Source organism: Callithrix jacchus, chromosome 2 (assembly GCF_049354715.1).
Source record: "Callithrix jacchus isolate 240 chromosome 2, calJac240_pri, whole genome shotgun sequence".
NCBI lineage: Eukaryota > Metazoa > Chordata > Mammalia > Primates > Cebidae > Callithrix > Callithrix jacchus.
The window spans coordinates 17,786,170-17,790,699 of record NC_133503.1 but is presented as its reverse complement, the minus strand read 5'-3'; the positions used below and the strand labels follow the sequence as shown (position 1 = coordinate 17,790,699).

Genomic DNA, 4,530 nt, shown 5'->3' with positions numbered 1-4,530 from the left:
TGCGGCACCGAGCATCTATTTCCAGCGTCTATTTCCAACATCACTTGAGACTAGGAGTTCGAGACCAGCCTAGGCAACATAACAAGACCCTGTCTCTACAGGGAAAAAAAAAAAGTTGTAATTAGCTGGGCATGGTGGCAAACACCTGTGGTCGCAACTACTCTGGTGGCTGAGATGGAGGATGGCTTGAGCCCAGAAGGTAGAGACTGCAGTGAGCTATGATTGCACCTCTGCACTCCAACCTAGAAAACAGAATGAGACTCTCTCTCAAAAGAAAAAAAAAAATAGAGATGCATAGCTTCACAGTTCTGGAGGCTAGATGCCTGAAACCAGACTAGACGCCTGGACTGAATAACTGACTTGCTTCCAGGAGACAAAAAGTTATCTCTGCCTCAAACTGGGGGAAGACCCCAGGAACTCAGATCAGCTGATTGAAAATCAAGGTTCAGGTGTGGCAGGGCCCTGCCCACCCCGAACCTGTAGGAGAGGACCTCCAGCCGTGGCACCTGGCTGCATCACTCCAGCCTCTGCCTCTCTTGTCACACAGCCCCTGTCTCTTTTCTCCATGCCTCTTGTATGGACATCAGTCATGATGGTTTAAAGGCCCGCCCCCCTCTAGAGTGACCTCATCTTAACCAGTTCACATCTGCAACAACTCCATGTGGAAATGAGGTCACAGTCAGAGGTTCTGGGGGCCAGGACTGCAAAGTTTGCTTTTGTGGGAGACCCAAGTCAACTTCTAACAATGGATAAACAAATAAACGGTGGTATCCCATACAAACCAATGTTGTTCAGTCATAAAAGGGAATGAGGCCGGGCGCGGTGGCTCCCGCCTGCAATCCCAACACTTTGGGAGGCCGAGGTAGGTAGATCATGAGGTCAGGAGATCGAGACCATCCTGGCCACATGGTGAAACCCTGTCTCTACTAAAAATACAAAACTATCCGGGCATGGTGGTGGGTACCTGTAATCCCAGCTACTTCGGAGGCTGAGGCAGGAGAATCACTTGAACCCGGGAGGTGGAAGTTGCAGTGAGCCAAGATCATGCCACTGCACTCTAGCCTGGGCAACAGAGGGAGACTCCATCTCAAAAAAAAAAAAAAAAAGAGGGAAAACGGGAGTGAACCAAGACTGTAGTAACCATCACGAGCCTCCTCAACAAACCCACGAGTGAGATGACCCCAGAGGAGCTGCAGAAGCGTGAGGAGGAAGAATTTAACACGGGCCCACTATCTGCGCTTACACAGTCAATCAAGAACAAGACCCAAGGGCTCCTCAACTGCCGCAGCAATAAGAAACTCCTGGACCCTGTGAAGGCCTCCGATAGGCACTGCAACCTGGTGCTGGAGAACGAGGAGATGTGAACTGAGGTACCCAAGAGCGGCAAGGACAAGAAGAAATCCAAGCCAGTCGATAAAGACCGCTACATCGCCAAGAGGTTCCTGTGTGGGAACTGGGCCATCGTGGTCCTGCAGCACCCGCTCATCGCCAGCAGGTAGGGGCCACCTATCCGTTGACAGAACTCACTCCCGAGTCCTACAGAGACCACCGCCATTGGTGTTGAGAATAATAAAGCTCTGTGCTTTTCTAATAAAAAAAAGAAAGGAAGGAAGGAAGGAAGGAAGAAGAAAGAAGGAAGGAAGGAAAGAAGGGAGAAGGAAGGAAGGAAGGAAGGAAGGAAGGAAGGAAGGAAGGAAGGAAGGAAGGAGAAAGAGAAAGAAAGAGAAGGATGGAAGGAAGGAACAAAAGAAAAAGAAAGAAGGAAGGAAGGAAAGAAAGGGGAAGGAAGAAAGAAGGGAAGGAAGAAGGGAGGAGGAAGGGAAGGAAGAAGGGAAGGAAGGGAATGAAATTCTGGTACATGCTACAGCACAGATCAAACTAAAACTTCATGCTAAATGAATAATGTGAGATATAAAAGGCCACATATTGTACAATTTCACTTATATGAAATAGCCTGAACAGGCAAATCCATAGAGAGGAAAAGTAGATTATAGGGGCTGGAGGGAAGGGAAGAATGGGGAGTGATTGCTCATGGGCGTGGAGTTATTTTTAGGATAATAAAAAATGTTCTGGAATTAAACAGCAGTGACAGCACAATTTTGTAAATACACTAAAAACTACTGAATGGTACACTTTAAAAGGGTGAATTTATGGTATGTAAATTGCATCTTGATTTTCAAAAAAAAAAAAAAAGAGAGAGACCCTGTTTAAGAGGATGAAAAGCCAAGCTACAGACTGGGAGAAAATGGTTGCAAACCACATACGCCCCAATGGACTTGTATTTAGATTATATTTTTTAAAAAGGAGCTCTTCAAAAACCAACAGTAAAAAAAAATCTAATTAGAAAATGGGCAAAAGAAATGACACAGCCCGGCGCGGTGGCTCACGCCTGTAATCCTAGCACTTTGGGAGGCTGAGGTGGGTGGATCACCTGAGGTCAGGAGTTCAAAACCAGCCTGGCCATCATGATGAAACCCCATCTTTAAAAAAAAAAAAAAGAAAGAAATGAAGACACAAGGCCGGGAGCTGTAGCTCATGCCTGTAATCCCAGCACTTTGGGAGGTCAAGGTAGGCAGATCACCTGAGGTCGGGAGTTTGAGACTGGCCTGACCAACATGTTGAAACCTCCATCTCTACAAAAATACAAAAATTAGCCAGGCATGATGGCGATGCCTGTGATCCCAGCTACTCATGAGGCTGAGGAAGGAGAATCTCTTGAGCCTGGGAGGTGGAAGTTGCCATGAGCCGAGATCTTGCCATTGCACTCCAGCCTGGGCTACAGAGCAAGACTCTGTCTCAAAAAGAAAAAAAAAAAAGAAATGAAGAAACATTTCACTGAAAAAGATACACAGATGGAAAATAAGCACATGAAAAGATATTCAATATCATTAGCCACTGAAGAGAGGTCAATTAAAACCACAGTGAGATATCACAAGACATTTTCAGAACAGCTAATTAAAAAAATAAAAATAGTAACAACACAAAATGCTGGTGAGAATGTAGGGAAACTAGATCCCTCATATGTTGCTGGTGAGAAAGTCAACTGGTACAGCTACTCTGAAAATAGTTTGGCTGTTTCTTCAAAAGCTAAACATGTTCGTATCATACAACTTAGCGATTGCACTCTTGGGCATTTAAATGAGAGAAAATGGAAAGTTACAGTCTCACAAAAACCTATACACAATTGTTCAGAGCTGCTTTATTTCTAATAACCAAAAACTGGAAACAACCCTGAATTGTAATCCCCATGGGCCCTGTAATCCCCGCGTGTCAAGGGCAGGACCAGGTGGAGGTAACTGGATGATGGGAGGTTCCCCCAGGCTGTTCTCGTGATAGTGAGCGAGTCTCACGAGATCTGAGGGTCTTATAAGCATCTGGCATTTCCCCTGCTTGCACTCACTCCGGCCTGCCACCCTGTGAAGAAGGCATCTGCTTCTCTCCTTTGCCTTCAGCCATGATTATAAGTTTCCTAAGGCCTCCCCAGCCATGTGGAACTGTGAGTCAATTAAACCTCTTTCCTTTATAAATTACCCAGTCTAGAGTATTTCTCCATAGCAATGGGAGAGCGGTCTGATACAAACCCCTTGCCCTTCAATGAAAATGTAACATCCCCAACCCAAACACTTCTAATTAGTAAAAGGGAACAAACTGTAGATATACATAATAACTTTGATAGATCTCAAGAGAGTTATGCTGAGTGAGGGAAAAAAGCTAATCTCAAACGGTTACATACTATAGGAATCCATTTATAAAACATTCTTTAAATGTAAATGACAACCTTACAGAGATGAAGAACAGATTAGTGGTTGCCAGGGATGAGGAACTGGGGTGAGTGGGTGGGTGGGACTGTAAGGGATAGTGATGGAACCGTTCTGTATCTTGATTGTGGTGGCTGTCACACAAATCTGCACAGGTGATAAAATTACATCACACACACAAACACACACACGGTCAGGCATGGTGGTTCATGCCCATAATCCAGCATATTGAGAGGCAAAGGTGGGAGGCCAGGAGTTCAAGACCAGCCTGAGCAACATAGTGAGACTCCATCTCTACAAAACAATTAGAAAATCACCAGGCGTGGTGGTGCATGCCTGTAGTCTCAGCTCCTCAGAAGGATGAGGCGGGAGGATCGCTTGAGCCCAGGCGATTGAGGCTGCAGTGAGCTCTAATCTCACCACTGAACTCCAGCCTTGGCAACAGAAGAATACCCTGTCTGAACCCACACATAGACACACACACACACACACACACACACACACACACACACACCAATGTATGTATATCCCTGCTATTAGGTCTGTGGATTGTACCAATGTTCATTTCCTGGTTTTGATATTGTACTACGGAAATGCAAAGTGTTATCATTGAGGGAAACAGAATGACAAGTCCATGGACTTCTCTGTACTTTTTCTCTTCAATTTCCTATAAACAGAATTATTTCAAAATAAAGAGTGTGTGTGTTGTTGTTGTTTTAGAAACAGGGTCTCACTCCATTACCCAGGCTTAGTGCAATGGTGTGATTGTGGC

The 4,530-nt window shown here is 45.3% G+C and overlaps 1 pseudogene; it reads left to right on the top strand.

Annotated features, from left to right (window-relative positions):
• The first annotated feature begins 1,082 nt into the window (after positions 1-1,082).
• Positions 1,083-1,499, top strand: LOC100413385 (small nuclear ribonucleoprotein Sm D2 pseudogene; annotated as a pseudogene).
• Positions 1,500-4,530: the final 3,031 nt, after the last annotated feature.